Genomic DNA, 23,680 nt, shown 5'->3' on the forward strand with positions numbered 1-23,680 from the left:
TGCGGTAGCGTTCTCGCTTCCCGCGCCCGGGTTCCCGGGTTCGATTCCCGGCGGGGTCAGGGATTTTCTCTGCCTCGTGATGACTGGGTGTTGTGTGATGTCCTTAGGTTAGTTAGGTTTAAGTACTTCTAAGTTCTAGGGGACTGATGACCATAGATGTTAAGTCCCATAGTGCTCAGAGCCATTTGAACCATTTGAACCCTGCCGGGTCGTGATTTTCCCCGCTCGAGACTGTGTGTGTGTGTGTGTGTGTGTGTGTGTGTGTGTGTGTTGTCTTCACAATCATTTCATTATAATCGACGCACAAGTCGTCGAAGTGGCGTCAAATAAAAAGACTTGTACTAGCCGGTCGCAGAACCCTAGGTGGGGTTCCATGGTCACTAACGTCATGCTCATCTCAGTGCACTCCGTATAGCCCCACACCACCTACAAATTTAATAATGTATTCTTCCCACTATAGTATGCACGCGCAATACGTAAAATCTCATTGTCGCTATCCTTACGGGTGTTGCAGTTTTAATGGCCAGAAGCGTATATTGCTGTGTTCGTCATTGCTCCTCTTCGTTTCAGGGATCAAGTCGTAAATCTTGAGCCTGATGTTAAAATACCCTGTGCATGCGCTTTATCGTCTGTTTTGTTACGAGAAGGATGCCGTAGGAAGAGTCGAGGTGGCAGGCTAGAGAGAGCGCGCTGCTGGCCGCGTTTCGTATCACGCGCCTGGCCGCTGCTTCTTGCCGATAACTACATTAGCGCTTTTCTTGTTGCGACGGATCTCTGCCGGTGGCTGCGGGGCCGCTTCGCTCACTTTCAGGCTGTTTCACGCATGAATCCTCGCGGAGGCTACGTAATGAACCGTTTCGTCAACCGTGTTATGCGACTGATGATATACTGGATAGTGACAGTCTCCTTCAGATGTCATCCTTATCTTGCACTACGGCACTTCTAACGTCTTACACAAACATGCACGTGTTTTATTCGTTTCTCTTATAACACTAACATTATTGTCATCACAGTGTGAGACATTCAAGGTCCGGTCTGTTTGTCACTTTTTCGCTGTTTCTATGCTGTCATATTTTGCTTGTGGCACTAATCGAATCTTAGTAGGTATATTCTCCCTCGTCGGAATCCTGTTTTACGATGGTTAGTCAATTATTATCCGCAAAGTAGTTATAAAATTTTATTGTAATCAAATAGGAAACTTACAAGAACATCATTTTTCGACACGGTCTCCTTGTTTTTCAACGCACTTGGTCCATCGTTGTACAAGCTTCCTGATGCCTTCATAAAAGAAGGTTCTCGGTTGAGCTGCGAGCCAGGAATGCATTGCATCTTTCACTGCTTCGTCCGAGGCAAATCGACGGTCCCTTAATGCCTGTTTGAGTGGACCAAACAAGCGATAGTCAGAAGGGCAAGTTCGGGACTATATGGGGATGATCCAGTACTTGAAATTTGAGTTTCTGGAGCGTTCCAGCAGTGTAGGCAGTAGTATGCGGACGGGCATTGTCGTGCAGCAACACAACACCTTTTGACAGCAATCCTCGGTGTTTTCGTCGCATTGCAAGCTTTAGCCTGGCAGGAATCATCTCACTGTGACGTTTAATGTTTATTGTTGTGCCCCTTTCTCCATTACGTTCCAGTACTGGACCTTGTGCGTCCCAAAAAACCGTAATCATCAGTATTCCTGCGGACGGTTGGGTCTTGAACTTTATCTTGCACGGCGAATTTGGATGTTTCCATTCCACACTCTACCGTTTCGGTTGTCCCCTTCGTTACCAAATGTTTTTGCAGAAGTGCAAGTGCGTTTGTTTATGCAACTGTGTGAGTTGTTTTGGGACCCATCTTGTGCAAACTTTATGAAACCCAAGTCTGATGTGGATGATTCGTAGGCAGAACCGTGACTAATCTGCAGACGATGTACCATTTCGTCAATAGTTAATCGTCTGTCTAAGAGAATCATTTCACGTGAACGCTCAATGGTTTCTTCATTTATGGCGGTAAACGGTCGTCCGGCTCCTTCATCGTGCGTAACACTTATGCGAACATTCCGGGATTTTTCAATCGATTCGTAGACACTCCGTTGTGACAAAACACTGTTCCCGTACTGTACCGAAAGTCTTCGATGAATGTCGGCCTCTGATACGCCTTCCGACCACAAAAAACGGATCACTGAACGTTGCTCTTCTTTGGTGCAAATAGACAGCGGAGCAGCCATGATTAAGAGCACGTCAGCGATAACGAAACTAACTTAGCAGCTTGAAAACTTCAAAGATATAACAACAAATAAACAAACCCTGCATCGTCAACGTCAAACGACAGTAGAGGGTCTACTACCAAAATAAAAAAAGTATCACTAAATTGCGGATAAAATGTGTGTGAAATGTTATGGGACTTAACTGCTAAGGTCATCAGTCCCTAAGCTTACACACTACTTAACCTAAATTATCCTAAGGACACACACACAGCCATGCCCGAGGGAGGACTCGAACCTCCGCCGGATCAGCCGCACAGTCCATGACTGCGCCGCGCAAGACCGCTCGGCTAATCCCGCGCGGCAGAAATTGCGGATAATAATTGACTTACCCTCGTATATTCCCCTGCACGTTTAAAGGTGCACAGCTTCCTCTGACAACACTCATAAAATACCATTTCGGCAATTCTAACCAACAAGATCATAAGTCCACCTGCTCAGCTGAGTGGTGGAAAACGGTCTGGTCTCATCTTAGTCTTCCTGTATTGCCGATGGAGATTGCTTCAACGTGCTATAAGGTCATTCACCGTCTGATACCTACTGGTGATCGTCTTTTTCGTATTGGCCCTCGTCCGAATGATCAGTATGAGGAATGTCATCAAACTGACACCTTACTTCACAGGCTTGTTACTTGCGGGCGGGATCATTGACTCTGGGTCCACTCTCAAGTAGCTTTCCTTACTCGAGGGCCTGAAACCGTTTTCCCAGACGACATTCTCCTACATCCGAACATATCCTTTTTTCCTCAGACGAAAACGAACACGATTGTCTGGCTCTCGGGTTACTGTGTTCAATATGTCGTTGAAGGCGAGAATGACGCAGATCAACGCGTTTTTCGCTATTATCTGACAACTGCGCATTGGAAATGGCAGCTATTGCCACGATACCGAACGCTTTTTGCGAATATGCTTTTTCTTGTGTTTAACCGACAGGGTGTTGGTTAAGCTCTCCTGTGATCCCTGTTTCTTCCCTGAGCTCGAGCCCCCTCCCTTGTAGCTGTGTTTAGTCCCTTTTTCTCTTCCACAGGTATATAAAAAAATTGACAAGAATGGTGGGATAATGCGTTATTCTTCCTGTTCCGAATTTACACTACTGGCCACTAAAAATTGCTACACCACGAAGATGACTTGCTACTGACGTGAAATTTAACCGACAGGAAAAAGATGCTATGATATGCAAATGATTAGCTTTTCAGAGCATTCACACAAGGTTGGCGCCGGTGGCGACGCCTACAATGTGCTGACATGAGGAAAGTTTCCAACCGATTTCTCATACACAAACAGCAGCTGACCGGCGTTGCCTGGTGAAACGTTGTTGTGATGCCTCGTGTAAGGAGGGGAAATGCGTACCATCACGTTTCCGACTTTGATAAAGGTCGGATTGTAGCCTATCGCGATTGCGGTTTATCGTATCGCGACATTACTGCTCGCGTTGGTCGAAATCCAATGACTGTTAGCAGAATATAGAATCGGTGGGTTCAGGAGGGCAATACGGAACGCCGTGCTGGATCCCAACGGCATCGTATTACTAGCAGTCGAGATGACAGGCATCTTATCCGCTTGGCTGTAACGGATCGTGCAGCCACGTCTCGATCCCTGAGTCAACAGATGGGGATGTTTGCAAGAAAACAACCATCTACACGAACAGTTCGACGACGTTTGCAGCAGCATGGACTATCAGCTCGGAGCCCATGGCTGCAGCCGGCCGAAGTGGCCGAGCGTTCTAGACGCTACAGTCTGGAACCGCGCGGCCGCTACGCTCGCAGGTTCGAATCCTGCCTCGGGCATGGATGTGTGTGATGTCCTTAGGTTAATTAGGTTTAGGTAGTTCTAAGTTCTAGGGGACTGATGACCTCAGATGTTAAGTCCCATAGTGCTCAGAGCCAACCCATGGCTGCGGTTACCCTTGACGCTGCATCACAGACAGGAGCGCCTGCGATGGTGTACTCAACGACGAACCTGGGTGCACGGATGGTAAAACGTCATTTTTTCGGTTGAATCCAGGTTCTGTTTACAGCATCATGATGGTCTCATCCGTGTTTGGCGACATCGCGGTGAACGCACATTGGAAGCGTGTATTCGTCATTGCCATACTGGAATATCACCCGGCGTGATGGTAAGGGGTACCATTGGTTACACGTCTCGGTCACCTCTTGTTCGCATTGACGGCACTTTGAACAGTGGACGTTACATTTCAGATGTGTTACGACCCGTAGCTCTACCCTTCATTCGATCCCTGCGAAACCCTACATTTCAGCAGGATAATGCACGACCGCATGTTGCAGGTCCTGTATGGGCCTTTCTGGATACAGAAAATGTTCGACTGCTGCCCTGACCAGTTCATTCTCCAGATCTCTCACCAATTGAAAACGTCTGGTCAATGGTGGCCGAGTAACTGGCTCGTCACAATACGCGAGTCACTACTCTTGATGAACTGTGGTATCGTGTTGAAGCTGCTAGGGCACGCCATCCAAGCTCTGTTTGACTCAATGCCTAGGCGTATCAAGGCCGTTATTACGGCCAGAGGTGGTTGTTTTAGGTACTGATTTCTCAGGATCTATGCACCCAAATTGCGTGCAAATGTAATCACATGTCAGTTCTAGTATGATATATTTGTCCAATGAATACCCTTTTATCATCTGCATTTCTTCTTGGTGTAGCAATTTTAATGGCCAGTAGTGTAACAATTGTTTATGCTTGAACTAATTTGTCGATTTTCTTTTTGCAGCTGATATTAAACGATGATTTGACTGTGGTTATCTGATTTTCATGAAAATACCAAGTCAATCTGATAAAAAAAAGTGGTTATGTGCTTGCTTCCCAAGAAGCGGGCCCGCGTTCGATTCCCGGACTGGTTGGAGATTTTCTCCGCTCGTGGAGTGGATGTTGTATTGTCCTTATCATTATTTCATCCTCATCACGGGCACTGGAGTCGCCCAATGTAGCGTAGCGTCGACTGTAAATAAGACTCGCACTCGGCGGCCGAACTTCCCCGGATGGGGCCTCCCAGGCCGGCAATGCGATAAGATCATTTCATTTTCATTATTTATACGCATCTTACATTTTCACATATACAGGGGTTCGACAAAAATATGGAAACACCGCGGGAAGTGCATGCCTGAACATAAACGCAGATGCTAGGCCAGCTTGCAGCTTGCGCATTTGTATCTGATCAATAACGGCACCTGTGCAAATGTCAGTCGTGGTTCTGCGTAGTTGTGAGTGCATTATGTCGGAGCTAACTGAATTCGAACGCGAGCAAATTGTTGGAACTCGTATGCTTGGTGATTCCGTAGCCAAGGTAGACGAAGTGTCTGGTGTTTCGAGAGCCACCGAATCTCAGTTTTGTACCGTATAAAGGCAAAGCGGAGAATCATCATCCGCTAAGTCACAACGTGGACGAAAGTGTGTATTGGAGGACCGTGATAGACTGTCATTGAAGAGGCTTGTGACGAAAAATAAGAAGCCGGTACATGAGAAGGTTATTGCAGAAATGGATGTCATACTCATGAATTCTGACAACACCGAAAAACACGGAGGGGGTTCCGTAAAGCACTGCAGGGCGAACTGGAATTCCAGACTCACTCAACAGTGATGCAAATGCCTGTGAAACTTCCCCTTCGAAAAATTTATGAATGATTGTGCTGATAAACCCCTTACGTTATTTGATTTTCAAACAGCTGAGCAAAACTGAACGTACTCAGACATTTCTCTCTTTATTTATTCTGATCATCATTAAACTGACACAATATTTTTAGCGCAACGTAATCTGACTTTCAATAATCCATACAAAAGAATGGCCCTGACTAACAATAACCTATATCTTTCATGAGTCACTTACGTCACAAAAGTCTTCGTTACTCGAACTACTGCAATACAGCGAGCGCCAATACTGCCAGCTAAATACAAGATTCTCACTACTGAAGTGACTAACTACTGATAGGCACAGTTAGCAAATGAAAGATTTTGAAAGAGAACAAACAATGTATTTGCCTTAATAGTGTTCAAAAATCGGTTCACGACATCCAGTCTTACAAATTTACTGTCTCTGATGGATACACGTCCAGATCATCTGCTCTCAAAACTCTGCCATCTCTCTCCCCACATCCACCACTGCTGGCGGCTCACCTCCAACTGCGCAACGCTATGTGCTGTTCACATCCAACTGCCCAACACTACAATAGCGAATATTACAACAATGCCATCCAGCCAGAGACTGCACACAGCACAGCCAGTGATTTTCATACAGAGCGCTACGTGGCGTTACCAATATAAAAACCTAAACAGCCTACTTACACCTGTAATAGGAAAACGTGGAGCCTAATCCATTAAAAATAGATTGTGAAGCAATGGAAGAAAGTTATTTGGTCGGACGAGTCTTATTTCGCACTATTTCCATCTTCTGTCCGAGCTGTGGGCAGCCATGACATAGTTGCCCATGGGTCCCTGCAAGGTCGCATTACTGCCAATGACTGTTTGATAATTTCAGCTGATCAGCTCCATCCTTTGGTACAATATTTGTTCCCCAATAGTGATTCTGTGTTCCAAGAAGACAGGGCCCCTTTCAGCAGCTCCAATCGCCTAGGACCGGTTTCGTGAACGAGAATGACTTTTCGCATCTCCCCTGGCCACAACAATCACCAGATCTCAATATTTGTGACCCTTTGAGGTCTAATTTCGAGACAACGATGCGTGATGTCTATCCACCTCCATCATTGTCACCTAAACTTGCCGCTATTTAGCAGGCATAACGGTAAAATAGTCTCTTCAAAACCATACAGGACCTGTATTTATCCACTCCGAGGCGACTGGAATCTGTTTTGAATCCCAACGGGATTTGATAGACTGAGACAAAAGTTGTCATGAATGAAGGAATTCAAACGTTTTTATAGTTGTATCCCATTGCACAATGTCATTCATTGAGAAATGGGCAGTCTAAAATGAGAGAAGTTTGTGTTTGAAAATTTTATTTTCGGTTCTGTTCAGCATGTTTTCCATCTGCAAAATCTTGACACCATCTCAGTCTACTTCACTTCTGTCCCTTATACTGTACCCCATTTCAGATGATTCACTTTCTTTCCTCATCGCAGCCTTCCTGTAAGAAAAAAAAACAAAAAAAAGTAAATCCGACATCTATGTGAAGATTGATTGAAGCACCACAATGCAGCGCTTTAGCTGTACATGAATACATTGAAGACGGGAAGCCCTTACCTTCCTCTGACCTGCTAACCGATTCGGGTAATCACTTTCAGTTGGACGTGCTGGGCTGCAAGTCAATTTAAGTGCCATGTAAATACTGAAGAGAAGACACCAAACCTTTACAATAATAGTACGCCTCTTTCCTGCGCATGAAACAAGCCATACTGCAATAAAATCCCTTACAAATTTAAAAAAGTAACTAAAATAAAAACCGTATTATGATGTCTTCCTTCTACATCCCGCTTAATATTTTTCTCGCTGTTGGCGACGCGTGTGAGTTTTGTTTCCTTGCTGGTTTAAGATGAGGGAAACCAGCAGCATGAAAGAGTTGACAGATCTTTTTTTAAAAAAAATCTCTGCACATAACATCGAAGCTTGTCTCGATCGTGGTCCATAGTAGGGGCTTTAGCCTTTCGTGCTTTTCAGCAAATGGAGAGGTTTTCTTCACTGTCATTTTTATATAATCTTACTCATAGTTTTCCAGGTACCTCCGAGTCGCCAGTTGCTTCTGTAATACGTACGGACGACCACATTGCCACATAGCGAGGATGAGACCTATACTTATCTCAGATAGGTAATGCAGCTAGAAAAATCTTCCCCGTTTTTATTTTCTTTGTTTTTAGAAGGCTGCCGACGCAACTTACACGTGATATCGTAAAATGAAGAAAATCTCTCGCTACAGTGATGGAATTTCCGAGCAGGAAGAAGCGCTGCCCATAGTCACGATTCGAAGATACATATTTATGTGACTGTACGAGAAAGATAATAAATAATTTTCTGTGCATTTCGGAATAGTTTATATTATTCAGAAACGCTGAAAAATGACATTAGCTACGGGAGTCATCACCTAAAAAGCTAATTTCAAATTGGAATAGTATTTAGCTTATTAGAGACAAGTGAGATCTATCAGCTGTACATTTATTTAAGTTAATAACTTTAATATTAATAAATTTAAGGAGTGCAATTATCTGTAAATTCAGCCGATAATCACGAGCCGATTAGATTTCAGATCGAAATGTTTGCGGAAATTTTTTTAATAGTGCTACTGGAGCCTTCCTTGTGACGTCACTAATAATAACCTACAAAGAGTTACTTTTTATACGGACTACATAGGGAGAAGGACTGAACTGTGCTTGTAGTTTAAAATAACAACACCGATGTGAAGGAATTATAACACGTAAGGTGGAGAATGGCACAACTATTCTTAATTGCCTCTCCACGGTTGCCTACATTGCTTCTAATGAATGTCGGGATGCGAGTCTGTTAAGCATTACCAAGAAGGTGTGACAGTCTCAGTATATGACGCGCATGCGTTACGCTCCACTTCGATCGTCTGGAACGTATTCTGTGGCGCAAATATCTCACTTTAAGACATTGTATTTTAAAAACGGTGCTCGTCTTTAAACGGGGCCCGCGACTGATTTACACGAGAAGTGTCCCCGCGGTGTCATTCCGTTGCCTTGTCGGAAAGGATATAATGCACTCGCCCGCCTGCCACTGCGTCAGTTTTTGTGCTGGTCTATTCTAAATGAGCCATTTATAACCGTTCCCCAGCGTACTCTCAGTCTTACCAGATGTTTATTATATGGCGTCAAAGGGTGCGCAGATATGTTCTAAATATAAATGCAAGCAAGAGACGGGAAGGCCGTCCAGGTGAAGCAGAACCACAGCACTGCTTTCCATCCTGACCACTGATTGCTTCCTAACATTTGTCTCCAGCATCTAAGTAACATTCACGTCTGTCTTAAACATCTTAAGACAGCGAATTCCTATAATATAGTAAAAGGAGAACTTACAGGGTTATTTTTCTTTTCTATCTCGTAACGCAGCGCTCTTTTTGAAACAATATGATAGTAAGCAAATATTCATGAAAAGATGTCAATAGCGCAGGATAGAAGGAAGATTAAGGTTTAACGTCCTGTCGACAACGAGGTCATTAGAGACCAGAACAAACTGTAAGTGGGGAAGGATAGGGAAGGAAAGCGGTCGTGTCCGTTTGAAAGGAATCTTGAACGATTTAGGGAAACAACGGAAAACCCTGAACGGGGATTCGAAACGTCACCCTCCCGAAAGGAACTTGCCAAACGGGCCGCAAACGTAACTACAGAATTACGTCACTCTACGAATTATTCTGCGGCACCGCGTAGACTACAAATAATGTCGGTAAAAACAGGATGACTTCATCTCGATTTCCTTCGATTCAGAAGTTTTTTTTTTACTGTGTCTCGCCACCGACTGAAGTCGCGTAGCGGTTAATCGTTTGACTCCGAACTAAAGACAGCCCACGATCAGGACTAGGCTGCAGCATTTCGTTTGTAGGTTTTCTACATTTCGGTTTCGTAAACTGACACACGACGGAGAGAGCGGTGTGCTGACCACTTGCCACTCCATATGCGCATCCAGTGACGCCTGTGGTCTGAGGATGACACGGCGGCCGGTCGGTACCTTTGGGACTTCACGGCCTGTTCGGGCGGAGTTAAGTTTTCTTTTTTTTTTTTGTCTACATCTACGCTTACATACATATTCTTCAAGCCACCATACGGTGCGTGACGGAGGGTACCCTGTAGCGCGACTTGTCGTTTCATTTCCTGTTCCACTCGCAGATAGAGCTCAGCATCACTACTCTCAGAGATTTACATGACTTGACTATGTCAAGCAGGACACTGTTAATGCCCTACCAGAAAATTACGGGTTTGTTTTTCCTACTCATCTGGATTACCTTACATTCGTCTACATTAAGAGCCACCTGCCATTCATCATACCAAATAGAAACTTTGTCTAGGTCATCTTGTATCAACCTACAGTCACTTATCTCCAACATCTCCCTCTATACCACAGCGTCATCAGCGAACAACTGCAGATTACTGCCCACCCTGTCTGCCACATCATTGATGTATACAGAAAACAGTAACTGTCCTGTCACACTTCACTGGATCACTCTTGATGTTACCTCTGTCTCCGATGAACACTCGCCGTCGAGGAGAACATATTGGGTTCTATTACTTAAGAAGTCTTCGAGTCAGTTATCTGGGAGCCTATTCCGTATGCAGGTACCTTCGTTAACAGCCTGCAAGGGGGCACTGTATCAAGTGCTTTCCGGAAATCTAGAAATATGGAATCTGCCTGTTGCCCTTCATCCATAGTTCGAAGTAATCATGCGAGAAAGGATTAAGCTGGGTTTCGCACGATCGATGCTTTCTAAAGCCGTGCTGCTTCATCGACATTAGCTTTAGCGTCTCTGGGAAATTTATTATATTCGAACTCACAATATGCTGTAGAATTCCACAGCAATGTTAAGGATATTGGTCTGTAATTCAGCGGGTCCGTTATTTTACCCTTCTTATATACAGGAGTCACCTGCGCTTTTTTCCAGTCGCCTGGTACTTTGAGCTGGTCGAGAGACTCGCGATTAATGCAGACTACGTAAGGGGAAAATGACGCAGAGTACTCTTCGTAAAACCGAACTGGGATTCCATCCGGACCTGGCGACTTATTTGTTTTCAACTCTTTCACTTGTTTCTCTGCGTCAAGGATGCCTATTACTATGTCATCCATACGGGACTCTGTGCGATGCTCAAATGACTGTTAAGTTTGTACGATTCTCCTGCGTGAACGATTTCTTAAACGTGGAATTTAAAACTTCGGCCTTCCTTTTGTTATCTTCCACTGCCAAACCAGACTGAACAACAGGTGACTGAATGGAAGCCTTAGCTATTTTACATCGGACCAAAATTTTTCCGGTTCTCCGCCAGATCCTTAGCCAAGGTGTGACGGAGGTAGCTGTTGTATGCCTCGGGCATAGATCTTTTCAAAGACGCTCGAATCTCTACTAATCTTGGCCAGTCGTCATTTGCGCGTCCTCTTATGAACCGAGAGTGCAACAGCCTTTGCTTCCTCAGCATTTTCTAAACCTCGTCCTTAATCCACTTACTAGGCACATACCTGTCCAGAGCATAATTTACAATCTGTTTAAATTTTGTCCATAATACCTCTATGGCCTTCATTCTGGAACTAAATGATTGCAGTTCATTGTCTAAGTGAGATGCTAACAACTGCTTATTTGCTCTTTCTTGCAGAAACACTCTCCTAGCCCTGTTGATTGATTTATTAACATTCGTAACCACAGTAGCTATGATGACATCATGATCGCTAATCTCCGTTTCTATACTGAAGCCATCGACAACATCCGACCAGTTTGTAGCTACAAGGACCGAGATACTTCCATTACGTGTTAGCTGCCGAACTAGCTGCTCGAGACAGTTTTCGGAAAGCGTTTTCAAAAGTAGTTCACAAGATTGTCTGTCTCTCTGTACCCCCTGCAGTGAATCGTCAATACTCAGTACCACCGACTAGTATTACATGATCTTGGTATTTATGCACAACTGACCGTAGACAAAATCGGTCATTGGTTTAAAAAAATGGTTAAAATGGCTCTGAGCACTATGGAACTTAACTGCTGAGGTCATCAGTCCCCTAGAACTTAGACCTACTTAAACCTAACTAACCTAAGGACATCACACACATCCATGCCCGAGGCAGGATTCGAACTTGCGACCGTAGCGGTCGCGCGGTTCCAGACTGAAGCGCTTAGAACCGCTCGGCCACGGTCATTGGTTTCACATCAACAACCTGCATCTGCGGCTACGTGTGACTTAGTTCAAAATACTTCTAAGCACCACAATTCATCTGCTCGGAGAGGTGCCTGGGTGCTTGGCTGGCAGTGGCTGAGCTTGACGATAAAGATGAGGCTTTGCAGTGAAGTCTGGTGGTGAATTTGGAGTCTTGAGATGAAATGATTTTATTCCATCTGCTTCTGAAGAGGAAGACCCGGGTACCCGTACAGGACCTGCAACATGCGGTCGTGCATTATCCTGCTGAAATGTAGGGTTTCGCAGGGATCGAATGAAAGGTAGAGCCACGGGTAGTAACACATCTGAAATGTAACGTCCACTGTTCAAAGTGCCGCCAATGCGAACAAGAGGTGACCGAGACGTGTAACCATACCATCACGCCAAGTGATACGCCCGTATGGCGATGACGAATACATGCTTCCAATGTGCGTTCACCGCCATGTCGCCAAACACGGATGCGACCATCATGATGCTGTAAACAGAACCTGTATTCATCCGTAAAAATGATGTTTTGCCATTCGTGCACCCAGGTTCGTCGTTGAGTATACTATCGCAGGCGCTCCTGTCTGTGATGCAGCGGCGTTCCGTATCACCCTCCTGAACCCACCGATTCCATATTCTGCTAACAGTCGTTGGATCTCGATCAACGCGAGCAGCAGTGTCGCAATACGATAAACCGCAATCGCGATAGGCTACAATCCGACCTTTATCGAAGTCGGAAACGCGATGGTACGCATTTCTCCTCCTTACACGTGGCATCACAAGAACGTTTCACCAGGCAACGCCGGTCAATTGCTGTTTGTGTATGAGAAATCGGTTGGAAACTTTCCTCATGTCAGCACGTTGTAGGTGTCGCCACCGGCGTAAACCTTGTATGAATACTCTTAAAAGCTAATCATTTACATATCGCAGCATATTCTTCCTGTTGGTAAAATTTCGCGTCTGTAACACGTCATCTTCGTGGTGTAGCAATTTTAATGGCCAGTAGTGTATATGCGCGAATTTCTTTCTCGCTCTGCGGCAGGGTGCATTCTTCGAAGCCAACACTGTTAATCAAAAAAATAGACGTTACTGTTACAAGGTGTTACTGACTTGTCTTGCGAACTGCTGTTCTGGAATATTCTGCCCACGCAACATTAACAGTTGCTCATCAATAGTTAAATAAAAGAAATATAATACAATAATAAATCAATGCAATCGTCAGCATGGTACGCTCACAACGCCTTCTCCGCTTGGGTTAGCTTTTCATCTACTGCCTCGCTCGCGGCCGGGCCGCTTCTCACGTGAAGTTTGCCCAGCAATTACCGTGAGAGAAGTAATCCAGCGGCCGTCTGCCAGCATGACGTGTAAAAAGAGAAGAAGGCGGCGCTAAGCGATTTCCGGCAGCTGTACTGCATCCCTGCGCCCTGCGCCCCACGACAGCAAGGGAGGACCTGCGTCCTGCGTCTCCCCCACAACCCTTTTTCTGCATTTCCTGTCTGCCCCACATGTGGCAGACGCGTCACTTATCATAAATTACGGGGAATATGCCACAGAATGTTAGCTGGCTGCCTGAGGAATACCAGACGAACAGGAGCTCTGAATCAGTCCGCCAGCTATTACACTTCTCTTTACTTTTTCTTTTCTTCTCCGTCTGCTTCTAGCTCCTGAGACTCTTTCAGAAACAATATTTATTTCCTTTTTTAAAAATTGTTCGGCTAAAGATAGAACCTCAGACTCCCCGAGAAGAAGCACGCCCCCTTAGGTACCGCCGTCACGCACCGCCTCGCATTCGTCAGCGACATTCCAAACAATTAGCTGCATATGACTTTACAACTCAAGCGTCGGACGTATTTTATCCGACGTAGCAAACATCATTTTACTAAATTAACTTCGGGCAATCTAAAGTTTTGCGACTTCCTTAACAAGGACTACAACGAGAACGCTGCATAACGACCATCTAAATTCCACCTTTGTTAAAGAATTGAAGAGTCGCTATGGAAAACGTTCTAAGTGTCAAATCTGAGATTTGTCAGGGGAATGAAAACAAAACACTGTATTTCTGTTCGTGCCTTACTTATTTATATTTAAAAAATAGGGAAGGTTTTCTCACACCACAGAATTATACTGTTCACCGCATCGCCGGAAAAAAATAATGAGACAAATTTGAAAATAAATATTTTATTAAGAACGTTCTAAGTGCCATACCAGGAAACTGACTGGTTCTAAATGCCAACAAAAAAAGTTTTTACAAGTTGATTCTTGCAGCCGGCCGGGTGGCAGAGCGGTTCTAGGCGCTACAGTCTGGAACCGCCCGACCGCTACGGTCGCAGGTTCGAATCCTGCCTCGGGCATGGATGTGTGTGATGTCCTTAGATTAGTTAGGTTTAAGTAGTTCTAAGTTCTAGGGGCCTGATGACCTCAGAAGTTAAGTCCCATAGTGCTCAGAGCCATTTGAACCATTTTGATTCTTGCAAGGATTAAAACAGCAACGAGCAACTGTTAATGGCTCTGAGCACTATGGGGCTTAACATCTTAGGTCATCAGTCCCCTAGAACTTAGAACTACTTAAACCTAACTAACCTAAGGACATCACACACATCCATGCCCGAGGCAGGATTCGAGCCTGCGACCGTAGCAGTCCCGCGGTTCCGGACTGCAGCGCCTAGAACCGCACGACCACCGCGGCCGGCTGCAACTGTTAATAATGCTATTTATTTACACCTACAGCACCGTTACCCGTTTCGAAACGATAGGTTCATCTTGAGACAGCTGTTTATGTTCATATTATATTTGTTATTATTTGCATGAGTTGTGGCTGTATTTTTTCAGCAACTAACATAAACAACAAAAATTTTAATACAAACGCAAAAAATCGTCTGAAGTTGAAACTGTCGCATCGCTACCGGTAACGGCGCTCTTTGTGTTAACAAATAGCATTGTTAACAGTGGCTGGTTGCTGTTTCCCTATTTGAAAGAATCAACTGGTATTTTGAGCGCAGTCACCGTCTCAGAAATGTCAGGTTTCGACAAAATAGCAAGAAGAAAGTATTTGTTCCGAGTGAAATTAATACTGAGGCACTACGTTTTACTTGTGATAATGCAAGTGCACAGAAATATAGCAGTAGGTTTTTGACTAATAGAATTGAGGTTAACAAAAACCATTTCCATACCTTTAAATTTTGGAACTCTAAATAACATGACACATCTGACTGAGTGTATTGTCAGAAGTGTCGCCACATTTTGTGTAAGTGCATGTGAGGTGAAGTGGTGAGCGGAAATCTATGAAGAACTGAGTGAAAGTAATGCATTAAATAGTAGCTGATTGAGACACCAACCAGGGACACGAAACAGGACGGAAAATTTAGCAGATGACATTCTGTCAAAAAGTCACCTGCCATCACGTGTAGTTCCAACAATGAATTACAAAGGAGGTGGTGTTATGGTATGGGGATATTCTTCGTAGTTAGGGTGTGGTTTCCTTAATTTGATTAAGAAAACGCTAAATGCGGGAGGAAATGTACACATTTTACAGCACTGTGTTCTGCGTATACAGTAGAGGAACAGTTCGGAGACGATGATTGTTTATATCAGCCTGACACTGCACTCTGTCATAAAGCAACATCTGTTGGGCAATGGTTTGTGGATCATAGCATTTCTGAAATGGACAAGCCTACAAATGGTTCAAATGGCTCTGAGCACTATGGGCTTTATCTTCTGAGGTCATCAGTCCCCTAGAACTTACAACTACTTAAAACTAACTAACCTAAGGACATCACACACATCCATGCCCGAGGCAGGACTCCAACCTGCGACCGTAGCGGTCGCGAGGTTCCAAACTGTAGTGCCTAGAACCGCTCGGCCACTCCGACCGGCGGATATTAAGCACCCGAAAGCATTTCCAGTACGCAAACCACAACGCAGCATCACGCAGTAGATTCATATGTTATGAGAGAGTCCATGTCTATCTAAATATTAACTACGTCTCACACCCTGCATAGAATGCCACCACTCAACAGTATACATACGCGCTGGCTTGATTATTGGGAAGATGAGTAGTGTTCAGACACTTCCACGTATGGCGAACAGCTCTACTGGAGGTTTCCTGATTTACTGTGATTAATTACGTACGGCAGATACTGTCCTAAAGTGTTATTACACCATATCCATGTAAGTATATAGTTCTGGCAATATCGGCCATGACCTTCCACTTCTGTGCTGATGCACACATATTACTCGAACTCTTACGGGACTTTGTAAGAATGTTTTCCACGAGTAATGAGTGTGTTGGGTAGGGACACTAAGAATGTAGTGTGTGGACATATAAGGTGAGAATGTGGTTCTCGCTGGAGGCGTGTGTGAGATAGTCCCTGCAGTCGCAGTATCCTCTGTGCCCTCGGTGGCTTAGATGGACAGAGCGTTTGCTATGTAAGCAGGAAATCCCGGGTTCGAGTCCCGGCCCGGGCACACGTTTTCTCCTGTCCCCGTTGAAACGCCCGTCAGCAGCTGAAGGTATTAATATATAATTCTAATTAATCTTAAAATAATTTTCGAATGAAATCAGCACGAGTGTGTTCCCATTACATGGCAGAGTACAATGTCTGAATAGGCTAAAACTGATCAAATAGCTATTATCAATATAGTATAGCATTTCCTATTTGTCAAATAACAAAAAAGAAATGGCTCTGAGCACTATGGGACTTAGTTTCTGAGGTCATCAGTCCCCTAGAACTTAGAACTACTTAAACCTATCTAACCTAAGTACATCACATACATCCATGCCCGAGGCAGGATTCGAACCTGCGACCGTAGCAGTCGCGCGGTTCCGGACTGAAGCGCCTAGAACCGCTCGGCCACTCCGGCCGGCAACAAAAAAGAAAGAAAACTGTCTATATTATTTTGGACTGTCGGGTAAACTGAATAAAACTTTTGTCCAGCACAAAGCTGCGTCTGCTATATTTGGAGAATGCAACAATACGGGTGTCGAAGGCTTTCGCCTCGCTCTCAGAAACGGTTGATCGTGTGGGAACAGCAGTGCAGCAGCTGGGCGTTCAATAATTCACCCCTCTGTCTGGTAATATATCCCTAACGGTCAAGCACACCACGATAAAGATGGCCATGACGTCATTCATGTCTGACACGGTCACACCAGGGAAATCATTTCACCAGGTGCAAATCAGAACACTTGTTGGGTGGAATCTGACTACAAAGAAAACAATTCTATGGCTGACGATTGAGAGCTTTTGTTCCACGCCGTATGTGGACGTATAAGTGTTTCTTTTCAGTGCCGTAAGTCTATCAACAGATAGATCCATCGCGTACCGTACCTACAGCGCAGTCCATTGGCAGCGGTTATATGGTTTACAGCAGGTTTAGGAAAAAAAATGGATATAAGAACAGGGTGGAAAATCCTGCAGCTCAAACTCGCAATGGACCAGACTTTGGCAGGAAATCTTTCGTTTCATTTACATAGGATGTATTCAGACATTTGCTATGTGTGGTTTAGGTAAACCTACTCGTAGATCGCCGGACGAGGATTTCAAGCTTGGTTCTACACAATGAGGGTCCAACGTCCTGACCGTTGCGCCAACTCTTTATGTGGCTTAGCACAGCAATGACACATCAATTGGAGATCCGTGAGCCTCTTCGTTTCGCTTCACTCCCAACGGTGAGATAAACACGCCTGCAGAGAATACGACACACACAATGTGCATTTAATATTTATGCAAACCTTTCGTGTTTGCCCCGGTCAAGCATCTCACTCTCATTACAATATACGAGGGCAGTTCAATAAGTAATGCAACACATTTTTTTTCTGAAACAGGGGTTGTTTTATTCAGCATTGAAATACACCAGGTTATTCCCCAATCTTTTAGCTACACAACACTATTTTTCAACGTAATCTCCATTCAATGCTACGGCCTTACGCCACCTTGAAATGAGGGCCTGTATGCCTGCACGGTACCATTCCACTGGTCGATGTCGGAGCCAACGTCGTACTGCATCAATAACTTCTTCATCATCCGCGTAGTGCCTCCCACGGATTGCGTCCTTCATTGGGCCAAACATATGGAAATCCGACGGTGCGAGATCGGTGCTGTAAGGTGCATGAGGAAGAACAGTCCACTGAAGTTTTGTGAGCTCCTCTCGGGTGCGAAGACTTGTGTGAGGTCTTGCGTTGTCATGAAGAAGGAGAAGTTCGTTCAGATTTTTGTGCCTACGAACACGCTGAAGTCGTTTCTTCAATTTCTGAAGAGTAGCACAATACACTTCAGAGTTGATCGTTTGACCATGGGGAAGGATATCGAACGAGTGTGTTCGCACGCTCCGTCATTGCAGGAGTCACAGCTGTGCACGGCCGGCCCGCACGCGGGAGATGAGACAGTCTTGCTTGAGCTTGCGGCGATGATGACACACGCTTTGCCCAACGACTCACCGTGCTTTTGTCCACTGCCAGATCACCGTAGACATTCTGCAAGCGCCTATGAATATCTGAGATGCCCTGGTTTTCCGCCAAAAGAAACTCGATCACTGCCCATTGTTTGCAACGCACATCCGTTACAGACGCCATTTTAACAGCTCCGTACAGCGCTGCCACCTGTCGGAAGTCAATGAAACTATACGAGACGAAGCGGGAATGTTTGAAAATATTCCACAAGAAATTTCCGGTTTTTTCGACCAAAATTGGTCGAGAAAAAAAAGTGTTGCATTACTTATTGAACTGCCCTCGTACTTTAACTATCATTTTCACAAGTAATCTTTGTAGTGGAATATCTGGAATGTTGCATATATTTCCGGTCCCCCTTCTATCTTTCCCCCTCGATACAAAATATAAATGTAATCTTGTGAATTTCAAATAGGGTTTCGCCTGATCTCGCGTTTCCCTAGCTGACTTCATCACTCAGAAATGAATCAAAAAAATGGCTCTGAGCACTATGGGACTCAACTGCTGTGGTCATAAAGTCCCCTAGAACTTAGAACTACTTAAACCTAACTAACCTAAGGACATCACACACATCCATGCCCGAGGCAGGATTCGAACCTGCGACCGTAGCGGTCGTGCGGTTCCAGACTGTAGCGCCTTTAACCGCTCGGCCACTCCGGCCGGCCAGAAATGAATCTATTAGGTCAAATAGCCCCTCTCTCTTTATGAGACCACCAGAAATTATATTACACTCGCAATAAATAGAGGGCATCGGTGTAGTAGTTTTGTTTATTTCCTATTCATATTTTCAATTTTCTTCTGTTCTGTTAGAGTCTTACAGCATACTGGCAAACTGACAGAGCAAGATGGAGTGGCCAGTCAGTAAACTGACAGCAGTTTTCTTAAATTTACCAAACCAGCTTTGGAAGGAGTGATTGTGGAAAATAGCACAATTCTGTTTTGTTTTGGAAGCTGTGGAGCTTCCGATTCCGAAACAAATATTTATGGGAGTCACAAAAATATTCTCCTTCGTAAGTAATGGAAAAGATCATGAATTACCAAAGGACCTAATTAAGAATGAACAGACGTCAGAGAGGACTAATGTGACTTGAACCTGAAGATCTAAAATCGGTCGCCATGATTCCGCAAGCGTGCCACTAATTAAATCATTGATGGCGGCACGTAAAAACCTAATCTTCCTTCTTCCCTTGAACACTGTGCACCAACCTGACATTGCTACTGTCATTCTTTGAAGAGAGTGACGGCCATGAATGTAAGAGAGTTATTACAACACTGCAATCAACTATTGCTTGGCGACTTCACACCATTAGGAATATCTCACTTCGTCACCTCAGCCGATGGGATGCAATGGTAGGAGAACAGAAAAAGTTTCATCACTTACACCGCCTATAAAGCTATTCAGTCAGTGACATCAGAACCGATGAGCAGCGGACTCGAACCGCTGTGAGGTAGCAGGCAACATCTGAAGAACACACCACGAGACTCTGATAGGACATAATACTCTAAAGCAGACCTTTTCTCGATTCTGGGCAACACCACGAAATCAACTTCTATCTTTTTAGGAAACAGTGTACTTGTATTAGCATCAAACTCTTTAACCGTCACTCCTGTGTTATTATAAAAGCGACGAAACATTTTATGTTTACCTGTTGATCCCTCTAAGGTGTGATGCACATCCTGAAACATAGCGTTCATCAGGCTTTCGGCTAACACGTTTGTAACCATCATTTTTACTGTAATAAATGCGGCAAACTGTTGCCGTCTTTGTATGTGTGTATGTATGTGTGTGTGTGTGTGTGAGTGTGTGTGTGTTTGTGTCTTCCTTTCGCAAAGAAAAGCTTGCCTGCAATCTTCAACGCGATATACACTTTCGAGTCGTGACCCACCATAATAGGACTTCCCTAACACTGTGCTAATACTCCATAAAGAGCAGCACCATTACTCTTTGTCTTGAGAATTAAATATGCTTACACAAGTTTCCCACGAACTCTCAGATACATCTACAGTACATCTGACATATGGCATATTTGGTGTAGCGTACCTCGGGTCCAGTATGATTAAACACCCCCCCTCCCTTTCCTGTTACAACTGCGAACGGACTGCCAACGAGTGTTGACAACACTCTGTATGAATTCGAATTGCTCTGATTTAACAGGCACGGTCCTATCACAAGATGTATGCGGGGGGAAATAATATGCTACATGTCTCTTATGGGAAGGCATGCTCTCGGAATTTTAGCATTAAACCCCTTCGCAAATGGACAACGCCTTTCTTAGCGCCACTTACCGCTGCAGTTGGGTGAGACTCTTCGTGACGTTCTCTCGCTTATTAAACGAATCAGGTACGAAATGCACTGCTCTTCTTTGGTCTTCTGTACCCCTTCCATCAATCCTGACTAGTAATGGTCCCAGACTGAAGAGAAATAATAGACTCGGCCTAACTAGCGTTTAGTAAGCACTTACTTCCGTGAACGATTTACTAAATTTCTGTGGTCGTTCCAATTTAGGCCATACCGAGGAATACTCCTTTTACAGCTGTTACTATTTCCAGTGAATGATCACTAATGGATCCGTCCACTTATGAGCAGTACGTTACATTTATTTACATTGCCAGTCACTGCACGAAGCGTCGTCCCACTACAGGTGTTACTACACCTCAAATTTTCTGCCGTTTTGGCTTTCTCACATGCAACAGTATTATTTGTGAGCAGCCTCTCTGAGATTCCAACATTATCCACTTATCATTTATACATACCGTGATCAGCAGTCTTATAACACTTCTACATCTGAAGATTTCGCCCCACTAAGAACAATGTGTTAAGTTCTACCTGCTAGGAATTTAAAAATATAACCACGAATACGGACAAAATTAACCGTCTAGAATTACATCCTTTTTCTTTAGAGTTAGTCTTTCTTTTTCAATTTATTCGACCTGGTATTAATGTAATACAAAGGAAAAGATGTTACGAATTAGTCATACAAGCTAGTCTAATGGCCATTAGAACTGCAACACCACGAAAATGGCACTCAACAAACGACAAACTACCACGAACTGTACTACATGCTTGAATATGCAATGGTTAGCATCTCTGCGCAACTGCACCGACCAGGTAGCAGTAACGCCTTCTAAATTATATTTAGAAGGAAAGCTTACGCTGTGGATTTCTCATTCAGAAATTTGAATTTAGATGTCTGTAATGTCGCACTTTGCCTAGTGTAAAAACCAGAGATGGAAAATACCGCTTCAGTTGTAAATTTCTTTTATTATCACAAGACCGGTTTCGGGCTCTCATAAGCCCATCCTCAGGTGTCACACTGGAAATAGCAAGAGACGGGAGATAATTTTCACACACTGGAACACACATAAAAAACAAAAAAATTCATAGAAATGGTTTAAAATTTTTAAAAAAACATTTCGAAACCGCCGGCCGGTCTAGGTGCTGAGAAACCTATGCCAATGCGAAAGTGACACCTGACAGTACTACGGACGACTGCCTGGGTAGGGAAATATACAAATAATAGCAGGACACTTACACTGTGCTGTGGCCCCCGAGCGCCGCGGTGGACGTGTACTAGGCGCGGTGTGCAACCTATGAGCGCAGAACAGGGAGTAGCGGATGCGAACGATGAAGCAAATTGGAAAACCAGAGTGGCAAAAGTGCTGCCATCGGGGGTCACTGCACAGTGTCCTGGTATTATTTGTATATTTCCCTACTCGGGCAGTCGTCCGTAGTACTGTCTGGTGTCACTTTCGCATTGACATAGGTTTCACAGCACCTAGCACGACCGGCAGTTTCAAAATGTTTTTTAAAAGTTTTTAAAACCTTTTTATGAATTTTTTTTTGTTTTAACGTGTGCGGCGGCGTGTGAAAATTATCTATCGTCTCTTGCTATTTCCAGTTCGATACCTGATGAGGGGCTTATGAGAGCCCGAAACAGGTCGTGTAGCAATAAAAGAAATTCACAACTGAAGCCATATTTTCAACCTCTGGTATAATGCTCAGTTGCGGATGTTCGTCCAACAGGATTGTTTCTAGTGTAAAAAGGAGAAACCTCTATCATCGTGTGTTGGAATCCGACAGCGGGAAGACCGGGTCTGCTGTTTATCGTTACGCGGTATGGCTCCTTGCTCTGGCCGGAATCCAACGACTCCCAAGTGAATAATGAATAGACGGCTTCATGAGGGTCATGCTCAGTCCGTCTCAGCTGCTCCATCCGACTAACTCCTTAGAGATACAGTATTGTTCGCTCGGTCGTGAAGAATAGTATAGCCTCATCATGTACCTTTTGTCATGAAACGGGCTTGTTTTCAGCAAGACAAGTATATATACAGATACTGCGGTGACGTCGCAGCAGCAGGGAGCGATGTGCTAACAGTGGTGCATCCAGCGACAAAACTGGATTAAGGGATGGCAAAATGACGTCTTTTCAGAAGCGTACCGAATCAGCGTACCGTATCACGAGGAGCGTATCCGTATGTGGAGTCTCCGAAAAGAATGAACGTTGAGAGACTGCACTCGCTATCGTCATAAGAGCCAATACCTGCTGTGATGCTGTGGAGAGACGTTGAGTACACAATATGATCACCTCTGTTTGACGTAGCCGGTAATTTGGACAATAGTTGTTGCTCTGATACATCTTCGAGGGCTCCATGGCATTATCATTCAAGGAGGCAACGAAACGCTGCATCGTGTTGCCCATGCTGTCCTGACCTACCTCCATACAGAGGGTATTCCACTGTTTCCCTGGCTAATACGTTGTCGAGATATTTCGTCCAATTGGAACATTCGGTCGTGGGTTGCCGTAAGACCGACACACCACCACTCACCAGTCATTACGCTTCGAACTCTGGCCTAGGGTTGAATCACCACTGAATGACTCAGCCATACGTGTCATCCATGTTCAGTCCGACTTGATACCTATCCATGTTAGAGCCGGTGCTGCTGCCACACGTGGTAGCTTCAACTTAATGTTGCGTCATATATACCCTCAAAACCCGTACAAATTTAATCACTTACTCTCCCTTCTGTAGTTTATACCCAGCTGTAACTTCAGTTTCCAGCAGTGTACACGACTGAATCGTCGAGCGAGATGGTAAGACATTGCGCTCATAAGAGGGAGGAGCGCGGTTCAAATCCACGTCTAGCCATTCATATTTGGATTCTCAGTAGTTATCCAAA

Source organism: Schistocerca cancellata, chromosome 4 (assembly GCF_023864275.1).
Source record: "Schistocerca cancellata isolate TAMUIC-IGC-003103 chromosome 4, iqSchCanc2.1, whole genome shotgun sequence".
Taxonomy (NCBI): domain Eukaryota; kingdom Metazoa; phylum Arthropoda; class Insecta; order Orthoptera; family Acrididae; genus Schistocerca; species Schistocerca cancellata.